This window comes from Chrysochloris asiatica, unplaced genomic scaffold, assembly GCF_000296735.1.
Source record: "Chrysochloris asiatica unplaced genomic scaffold, ChrAsi1.0 scaffold00116, whole genome shotgun sequence".
In the NCBI taxonomy this organism is placed as follows: Eukaryota; Metazoa; Chordata; class Mammalia; order Afrosoricida; family Chrysochloridae; genus Chrysochloris; species Chrysochloris asiatica.
The window spans coordinates 8688500-8699467 of record NW_006408634.1 but is presented as its reverse complement, the minus strand read 5'-3'; the positions used below and the strand labels follow the sequence as shown (position 1 = coordinate 8699467).

Sequence of the window (10968 nt, the reverse complement as noted above, 5' to 3'; positions counted from 1 at the left end):
GTCTTCTCTCTGACTTGAGTATTAGAAATTGACCTGGGACAAGGAGCTTAAATCTCAAGTTTGGAGGCAATTGTGACGCAGTGTATTTGACAGGGAACAGACTTGCAGACTCCTAGACTCACAGTGGATAAAGTTTGAAAATCCCGACACCCTGCCTTGACTGAACATTTATCAGTATGTGTGGCTGAGGAGGGGCTGATAAAGGACAACATGTTAGCTGAAGGGACCTGGGAACTGAGCATACAATAAAGGATCCAGCACCATCAAGTCGCTTGTGCATCCCATAGGTCCAGCGTGCATGAACAAGTCACTCCAGGCAGCAGAGCTTCATCTGAAGATGAAATAACTTCCACCTGATACTTTACGAGACTTTCAAGATAGCCCCTCGATTGACTGTGGGACCGTTTCCCTGCCTGAGTCTTCTGCCTGGGGATAGCAGTACCAGGAGAACAGCAGGACGCTATGGAGACCAGGAAGAAATGGACTCAAACAGATAAAGCCAAAGGTAAGAGTTATTAAGGTTCTGGAGAGGGGAAGAGGGGAACCAAGGCTGCATGTTCAGGTGAGAATGTATTAGTGACAACAGCTGAGGAAAGTGGCTACTTCCTTCTATCCCTTGATCTGCAACCTCCTCTGAGAGCATCATGGGAGGAGTGCTTTCTCACAGTTTCTCTTTCTTCCCGTAGGTGTGTCCTCCATAGGTGTGTCCTCCAAGGCTGTTCACTGGCACCAGGAGGAGAAGAGGATGCCCAAAATACTGGTGAGTTGGAATTCCTTTATTTTTCTGAGGTGCTGGCTCATTTGCTGGAGAATATGCTGATATGTAACTCTTTCTTGGGCACCATTTGTCTGCAAAAAGCTTTAAGTGTTTGGGTAAAAAAAAAAAAAGATTTTTAAGTTTAATATACAAGGCCCAAACATAAGCAGAAGTAATATAATAGCTAAAGGTCCCCAGCAGTATGTAGACGTATGTAGGTCACAGAAGGGAGATACCTTTTTATTTGTGACCATAAATCATGGGTGAGCACGTTTCTGGGTTCTTGTAGCCATTTTCTTGTTTCTAGGATGTGCTGCACGTTAAGTTCAACTTTTCCTGTTCCATTTATATAAGTGTAGCAGCTTGTATTAGTAACTGCAGAGATTGCACCCTCTTTGGGGAATGGATAAGTTGAGGGCTATGTGATGGTCCATGACCATTCTAATGATTTTTTTAATGATTTTCAGTGATTGTCCAGAATCCTCCCCCAGTTCCTTCACTGTGCATGACACATTTTAGATGGCTACATTTTTATTCATATCTGTATGCTGTGCATCCAGCAGCCACTAGAGCAATTATGTCCAGGATTAGGAAAGGGAGACACACCCTTTTTCCTCTTTTGTTGTTGTTATGTGCCGTGGAGTCGGTTCCAACTAATAGCCACCCTGTACAGGGTTTCCGAGGCTATAAATCTTTATGGGAGCAGAAAGCCTCATCTTTCTCCTGCGGAACAGCTGGTAGTTTCAAACTGCTGGCCCTGAGGTTTGCAGCCCGATTCGTAACCACTACGCTACATTGGAGGAACTTGATGAAAGTGCAGGTCACAAACCCTAGAGTACAGGTTCTCCACCCTTGAAGTTAGACACTTTAGCCACCATGTTCTGTTTTTCTTACCTTTGCAGGGAAACCATAATCCGTCTTCCAAATAAAACAAAGATGAGGCATTGCCCCAGTTACTAGAATTATCAAGATCTAGACCAGAGTGCCTAGAAAGTGGGATGGTAAAATATTTAGATTGGCTTTGATATGTGCACCCCAGGTAGTGGTGACCACCTGCTAGGGGAGCCCACTGTTGTGAGAATGATATGTAGAGTTAAGACTCTGCTTAATGGTCCCTCCTGATATAGCTGCATCCAGTTATACGACCAATCATCATCTGATCCTCATGTGTATCCATCTCCCATGTAGTTACATGCATGCGAGGAGTTCTTCTTCCTAAAGCCCGAAAAGTTACCTTGAAAGTTTTTGGTGTTGGGCTCAATTGAAGTCTATCATGTAAATGAAGTTAGTTTGAAACATCCTTAGTCTCTGGATGAGTTTATGGATTTAGGAATTATTTGTAAGATCGTTATTTCAGAGTCCTTGAGTGTCTTAGTAAAAACAGGAAAGCTCTGAGACTCATTTTTCTACAGTGGATGCCCCTGAAACCAAGGCTTTAAAATTTCCTCCATGTGGAGGAGGTTTCCTACACATACCCAGCAATTTGTTAGGTTTCCTCCTTCCTTTTGATAGGAATCCCATCAATGCCAATAACCATGAAAGGGGAGAGAGAATCATGCTAAAGGTTTTTAAGACCAGATAAATGGCTCTTGTGTCTACTAAACGTTCAGTAAACTTACTGTCCATACCCACGACGACTCCGGGCCCCGTGTGAGAGATTTTGATGACATGTGCAGCAGTTGTTGCCATTCTGGGCCCCACCAATCCTGAGGTTGTTCAGTGACCAAGAGGATCTGGTGACTTTTAAGAGCCCCCCCCTTGGGGACCGCTGAATAATCACATGCCTAATGCCCAGCCAGACTTAGCACATCAAAGACATAGTTTCTACATTTTTACACAACCCTTTTGTCTTTCTGTGTCTTCTCTAAGGACCATAAAGACTTGAATATCAGTGACTTTTGACCACTTTCCTTCCCTTCTACAGAATAGGTCTAGTTGTAAAAGTGTATTGTAATTTAGGGTTCTGTTTACTGGCCATTTTTCTTGGTCCCCCAGACAATATTGGGGCCAAGTAGGATTTCAGAAAAATATTAACTTCATTTTCACAGTCTGTTGAGATTAAAGCTCTTTAAGTTCTTCAATAGGCACCCCAAAGGGGAATTTTTGAAATAGGTTACATTTATCCCGTATCAGCTACTGACGAGAGTTTCTGGACAGGGTGTCTTCCTTTTCCAGAACACTTATGTGAGAACTTACAATAGTTCCCCAGGGACAGTCAGTGCATCCCCAGGAACTTGCCCACTGAGATGCTAGATTTCTGTTTTTCCCAGAGACCAATTCGTGACCTTGACCTCTGACAGGATGTCCCTCTTTGGGGGTCCCTGTATCTTTCCAGTAGTTGATAAAGACCATAACAATAAGTGGAAACCAGTATAGCAAAATGAGATCTCTTGTCAGCCTTTCCATGCCTGTTCATATTTTGTTTTATAAGGTTCCAGTGAAATTCTGTATGTATCAAGGTTTGCAAAATGTCCAATTTTTTTTTTATGTTTACATCAAACATTTTGCATTGTTCATTTGTAAAACATATGATATAAATGCGCACAGGGAATAAGCAGGATAACTTGTTGCAGGGAGTGCATTTTAATTATTGAGATTAAACAAAGCATGTAATTTGTTGAATGTAAAGTTGAAGAATTTGTCTGTTAACCTTCACTCGGTTCACAATAAAAAGTAAGAAAAAAAAAAGCTCTTGTGAACCAGACCCTATGTGGCACTTCCTGACAGAGTCCAAGTTTTTACAGGGTCTTTATTAAAGGGGACTCTTCCCAAGGTGGTCACATGGCACCACTTCCACTAGACTACCACCCACCCACCGTGTGTAACAAAAAGCCTTGGACTAGAGGCAAGAAATGGCTCTCATACCTTCGGACTCTGGGACCAGCCCAGCAGCTCATATAAATGATGTGTCTCTGCCTTGAAGCATGACCATGAGGAGAAATATGAAACCAGAGCAACGTCAGTTCTAGAAGCTCATATAAATGACGTCTCTTTACCTTGAAGTGTGACCATGAATAGAAATAATGAAACCAGAGGAAAGACAAATTCCCAGTAAAACAACACCAACTAGAATAATACATCAGTTACACTGAACAATTCAGGTGGTGTGTGAGAGCTCCTGTGAAAACCAACAGGCAGTGTCTCAAAGTGAGCTGCTGCTTAGCTTTGAGGGGCGTGAAGGCACCTTCCCTGGGAGTTCTTTCTCCACGTATGTAAATGGTTCCCAGGTTTCCTCCCAAAACAGTCACAGTGTGCAGTTGAAGCATCCTGTTTCATTCCTACTGTCCCTCCAAAGAACTAGTAAGGCACAGGTACAATATGCACACGAAAGGAAACAGAGAGACAGAGGCTTTAAGCAAGGAAAGTGATTGAATGGAGTGTAGCATAGATATTCTAGCAGATATGAGAATGGACTTCCTCCTCATGAGTGATTTCTTGGTTTCACTTTTATGATACTGTCCTTAAAAGTGGGCTTTGGGTCTCTTGGTAATTGTCTCCTGAATCCTGTGTTTACCTATCATAATTTAGGGCCTCAAATTGGTCATTTCTTACTGGGTGTGTTATAATTGTATTCTTAAGCTAACGGTTTTTGTGATTTTGTTAAATACTGTCAAGTCTGTTCCAACTCATAGTGACTGTTCAGAGGAGTAGCTGTAAAGTTAGAACCGTTGACCTTGTTTATAGCAGTCCAGTGCTTATCCTAGAGAGATAGGACTTATACATACATCAGTACGTCACATGATCCTAGATAGAATTTCTGAGGCTTTTAGATCTTTGCAGGAGCAAAAAGCCTCATCTTTCTCCTGTAGAGTGGCTCGTGGGCTCAACCTGCGGATCTGCTGTTTCGCAGCCAAGTCTGTACTGGATGCAGTTCAAGCTAAGCGTCCGCTGAGTTATTATAGTGGTGTTGTGATTAGGTCCTTGGTCACGTCACACCAGTCCTAATCTACTCTGAGCCTGCTTGATTTTGATGAAAGTCATCTGTCGTATCTCTCCTTTTCATAAGCTCTCCTGACACATCAAGTCATTTCTTGTACTCCTTGTGGTCGATCTGTGGTTTGCCCCTGTTCCCTGTTCTAACTATGTAACAATGTGATGCATGACTCTCATTATGTGCTGCTATGAACTGAAGAGCTAGAAGAGAACTTTGTACTTTATATGTTATTGTTGTTAGTGCCGTAGAGTCCGTTCTGACCCATAGTGACCCTGTCTATATAGGGTTTCCGAGGAACAGGTGGTGAGCTTGAACCACTGACCTTGCAGTTCAAACCAACTTTGCAGTCCAGTTCATTAACCCACAGTGCCACACCAGGACTCCATACTTTATACGGTTACTCACAGTTAATGTTCCATGGCAAGTCCAATCGAAACCATTCTTTTTACTTTTGGAGTTTTTCATTTAAATCATAGTAATTTAAATTGGTGCATGTTGGATCTGTGCATAGTGAGGAGTTCTGTATTGACAGGAGGTTAATGAATTACAGAGCCAATGAGTTTTATATTAAATCCCAATGAAGTATTTGTAAGAACCATTCTGGCCAAGTGAAGCCACCATCTGCTATGGAGGGGAAAGATTTGGAGAACTTTCCTGCAGAAAGATTCACTCTCACATAGGGCTGCTTTGAGTTAGAATCAACTTCACTGTTGTTGTTAAGTGCTGTTCAGATCGTTCCAACTCTTAGCGACCCTTTCCCTGTATAGGGTTTCCAAGGTGATTTTGAACCACCGACCTTGTGGTTCAAACCAACCTTGCAGTGCAGTATTTCTGTCACAGTGCCACACCAGGATTCTGACTTCATGGTAAGAGGTTAAAATATTTGTTGATGTTTTAAAAGATTTAAATTATCTTTCAAAGTGACATTACTAGGATTTGTGTCACTCATTGCCCATTGTGGTAACCCATCCTCTCTCATCTCCTGTCAGGAGATGGGAGGTAGGACACAGGATCAGCCATTGAGTACCTAGGAGGGGATAGGAACTGTGTGGAGCCATTGAAGTTAACTCTGGAGAGGTAGATTTGTGCAGCCAGGAATTTGACCTTGTTGGCTGGCGCCATTACCTAAGTTTTGTGGATTTGGGGTAAGGGACAAGATGCTTCACCTATGTTAGAGGCAAGTAGGGGGTTTCTACCCTGGGTGACACAAACTCTAGTAAAGCCAGCCTACAAATGCCCTTTTACTGGAATATTACGTTCTCTTGCCCACTGTTTTGCATAGATGAGGTACTACGCTACTAGATGAGTGAAATGGTAAGGTCTCTATTAGAAAAGGTCATTAAAATCATTAAAAAGATCACAATTAGTTACCTTACCTCTTCAGAAATACTTCCAGACACCGTCCAGCAACTCTAGTTAAACTTCCCCTCCTTCTTCTCATTCCAAGCTCCATTATCTCTTGAAACTTAACACTACTCCAGGGTTCCATTTGTTCTTGTCTATCCCATCCTTTTTGCTGCCATATTGGATTCCTACATTATGAATTCTCAAAGTCACTTCCTGGATTTCTGCTTATTGCTCAAATTAATTGAAAATCATTTCTCCACTGAGGTTATACATGTTTGAGGGTCAGGATTTGTGCCATGCATCATTGGTGCTTCCCATAGATTTTCTTACACAGCCAGGTCCCCAGCCATGACCAGAAGAACTTAGTTTCTGAAAAGAATTAGCATGAACTTCTTAAGTTGCAGGCTCTTCATGATCACCAGTGAATGCCTCTCATTGGGAAACGTGCTTCTGACTTGCTGTGCATTGGTTTATCGCTTGTTGTAGGAACCAGTTACATTCGAGGATGTCACTGTGGTCTTCACAGAAGCTGAATGGAAGAGCCTGAGCACTGAGCAGAAGAACCTTTACAAAGAAGTGATGCTGGAGATCTTCCAGAATCTTCTCTCATTGGGTGAGGATGTGCTGTCTTCTTTTCCTTCATTAATTCAGCTGATGTGTATTGGCACCTGCTGTGTGCCCAGTAGCCCTTTAGTAGTTAAGTATGTTGGCTGCTGAGTGAAAGGTTGACACTTTGAACCCAACAGTCTGCAGGAGATAGATGTGACCATGTGCTTCCAGAAAGATTTATAGCCTTGGAATGCCTTTGTGGGAGTTCGACATTGTCCAGTAGAGTTGCTGTGAGTCACAAGAGGCTCTACAACAACATTTTTGTGTATTTTGGCTGTGTGGCAGGAAAAGGTTCCTAGGTGGTGCAGACATTTGAGCTCAACTCTTAACTTAGCCTTAGTGGTTCTGAGCCATCTGTAGCACCACAGAAGAAAGGCTTGGTCCTTCTACTTCCATAAACATTCCAACCAGTAAATCTCTAGACCAAGTAAATTCCAACAAATCACAAAATAAAAACAACAAATAAACCCTCTGAAGCAGTTCTTTTCTGGAACACAAGGGTTGGCCATGAGATGGAATCAAATATGTCAACAGGTTTGTTTGTTTTGTTTTTAATATAGACCAGCTAATACCCTAGACACTAAAAATATATTAGTAAATGCAGTACTTAGAAAGCCCTGTTCTGACTGGAGACAGACAATATATGGTGAGTCTTATATAGAAAGGGGCTTGAAAAAATGCTTAGAAAAATGGAATTAATAGGCAAAAATATGTTATAACCTACTATCCAGCCAAAGCAGTGAAAATCACCTGTTTCTAGTACCACAACAGACCCTTTGATCAATGAACAGAATTGAAAACCCAGAGGTAAATCTATCCATATACAGACAGTGGATCTTTGAAAAGGTGTCAAAACATGTTCATTCAAGGGAAGATATTCTCCTTGACAAATGGTGCTGGTCAAACTGGATATCCACGTCAGAAGAATGAATCAGGTAGATCCCTTATCTCACTGCATATGTACAATGAACTCAAGATGGATTAAAGACCTAACTGGAAAATAGAAACTTTATAAAAATTGATGAAAATAAAAAACTTTTATTGTGCACAAAAGCCCCATCAAATTCAAAAGACTTTTGCAAGTGATGGTACCGGCCATTTAGTTAGTCCATCTATAAGAAACTGAGGGTCATGAGAATATAACCATGTCAGAACATTCTTTTAATAACTGAAGAAATATAGGTGGCCTTTAAAGATTTTTTGCAATTAGATGGAGCCAAATCAGGACTAGAATGGATGCCTGATGATCTTCCATCACAACTCACAGAGCTCCTGCTGTTTGATGTGAGAGTGAGCTAGATCATTGTTGTGGTGGAGAAGGGTTCTCTGGCGAAGCATTTCTGAGTGTTTTCTGAAACAGCTTTGGCTAAGTTTTTCAAACCACTCAAAAAGTATATGAACAAATATTGAACTTTATGTCTAATGAGATAACTGCAAATTAAAGTTACATTTAGATATATACCATTCTCAGCTATTACGTTGGTAATATTTTAAAAGGTTGACAAAATACTATTGTCAAGGTTGAGTGAAATATATTGCTGATGGCAGTGTACAGGAACAAATAGGAGGTCTCTCGATTCCTCATCTCAAAACCTGCACAACCACAGCAGTCAAAACAATCTGGTACTTTACAACAAAAGACACATAAATCAGTGGAACAGTAGTGAGAACCCGGAAGTAATCCATCCACATTAGGTCAGCTGATCTTTGACAAAGGTTAAAACACATTAAGTGGGGAAGAGATTCTCTTCAACGAATGGTACTGCCAAACCTGGAAATCCAGTTGTAGAAAAATGAAACAAGACCAGTATGTCAACGAACTGATTATAGATTAAAGTCCTAAATATAAAACCTAGAACTATTAAGATCATCAGTGACAAAACAGCAACAAAATAAGCGTGTCTGATGCATGGTATAAATGCACCATAAAGCATAAGTGAACACTAAATCTATTATTGGCACCTCCTAAAAATTAGTAACTATGTTCATCAAAAGATTTCACCAAAAGAGTAAAAAGATCGCCCACTGGCTGGGAAAATTTTTTGGCAATGGCATATCAGACATGGAACTAACCTTTACAATATATATAACAATTCAGCACCTCTCAAGAAAATGACAAATAGTCTAATTAAAAATGGAAAGAGGACATGAGCAGACAATTTTTCAAAAGAAGACATCCAGGGTTCCAACAAACATATCAAAAAATGCTCATGATAATTAGCCATTATATTAAAAAAAACAAACCATATTTACTAATCAGAAAGAGACTGCAGGAAACCTTGACCTCCCTTCAGGTCTGGAAATTAACTCATCCTTGCGGCTAAGTGGTAGATAGCAGGAGACAGCAACGCTAGTAAGGTGCGCGCACCATGGAATGGTCAACCATTGAAAATCTAAAGGGCAGCATTTACCTAAGTGCCTGTCTTCTGAACATTCAACTTTTCCCATAGTCACTGAGCTGTTGTACCACCCAGGTGCTCATTCAGTGAGGTGCTACACGTGATGGCAGAAAGCAGACAGCCCACTCCGCCCCACTCACAGCAGCTCTAATGGAAATCTTTTTCTCTTTAGCAGAACCAAAGCCAGAAACCTACCAGTGTTTCTCCTGCCTTCTGGATTTCTCTTGTCAGCAATTCTTCAGCCAACATGTGCTTCAGGTCTTCCCAGGCTTGTGTGCAGAACATCCCTTCCATCCAGGGCATTCCAGACCAGGGTCTCAGAAGCAGCCTGAGCAGCAGGATTCTGTTCAGAGGTGCTGGGATGAAAACACAGACGGTCAGAAGAGAGATTTCACCAATCCCTTGTGTGGGAGCAGAGTGCACAGAGAGACATCATGGGCATTCTGTAGCCCACCCCAAAGAGAGTCAGTAAGGCCGGGAGATGTCCACATAGGTGTAGGCTCCAACCCATCCCACTGGGTGTCATTGGTGGAAACAGATAAAGCACTGAAGGGACTAGAAATGTCAAGATTTGGAGCAGTCAGCTATAGAGAGGATGGAGCCAACCAGGGTCCGAAGTCAGACTTCATCACAAACCAGCAGTCCGTTTTCTGGGGGCATCCCCATGTTTGCAGGGAGTGTGGCCAAGGTTTTAACCAGAAAACAGACCTTCTACAGCACCAGAGGACACACTCAGAAGAGAAGCCACATGTGTGCAAGGAGTGTGGGCGAGGCTTTAAATTGAAATCAGACCTACACCGGCATCTAAGAACACACTCCGGGGAGAAGCCATATGTGTGCAGTGAGTGTGGCCGAGGGTTTGCTCGGATGGAATGCTTGCTCTGCCACCAGAAGACACACTCAGGGGAGAAGCCTCATGTGTGTGCAGAGTGCGGGCAAGGTTTTAAATGGAAATCAGGCTTACACCGGCACCTGAGAACACACTCTGGGGAGAAAGCCTATGTTTGCTGTGAATGTGGTCGATGGTTTGCTCAGATGTCACGTTTGATTTGCCACCAGAAAACACACTCAAGAGAGAAGTCACATGTGTGTGGAGAGTGTGGGCGAGGCTTTAAATGGAAGTCAGAATTCCTCTGCCACCAGAGGACGCACTCAGGGGAGAAGCCGTATGTTTGCAGTGAGTGTAGCCGAGGATTTGCTCGGATGTCAGGCTTGCTACGCCACCAAAAGACACACTCAGGAGAGAAGCCTCATGTGTGCAAGGAGTGTGGGCGAGGCTTTGTCCATAAATCTGACCTCCTTCTCCATCAGAGAACACACTCAGGGGAGAAGCCACACGTGTGCAAAGAGTGTGGGCGAGGCTTTGTTCGAAAGTCTTCCCTCAATACTCACCAGAGGATACACTCGGGGGAGAAACCTCATGTGTGCAAGGAGTGTGGCCGGGCCTTTAACTGGAAATCGAACCTTCTCATGCACCAGAAAACACACTCAGGGGAGAAGCCATTTGTTTGTAGTTGATGTGGCCGAGGTTTTAAATGGAAGTCAAGGCTATATTTACACCAGAAGTTGCACACTGAGTGTGCCCACGACTATGCTCAGAAGTCAGACTTTCTTAAGAACCAGAGGACACACTCAGGGCAAAAGGCTCATGTGTGCCAGGCATGAAGTAGCCTTCAGAGTTAAGAAAAACCGCATTAGTCGTCAGCGACTCATTCAGGAGAAGCATTGTTTGCTGTTAGAGTGGTCAGTTAGGCTTTAGCTGGAGGTCAGACTCTTCAGGCTTCAGAAGAAACGCTCAGATGAGAAGCCTCACGTTTGCTGTGAATGAGGCCAGGCCTCTAGCTGTAAGTCACTCATCGTCCTCCATCACAGGACACAGGTTGGAATCTCTGTGTGTATAGGGAGAGTTCGCAGGAATTTGG

At 42.7% G+C, this 10968-nt stretch overlaps 1 pseudogene; it reads left to right on the top strand.

Moving 5' to 3' along the window:
• The first annotated feature begins 462 nt into the window (after positions 1-462).
• Positions 463-10711, top strand: LOC102814469 (annotated as a pseudogene).
• The last annotated feature ends 257 nt before the right edge of the window (positions 10712-10968 follow it).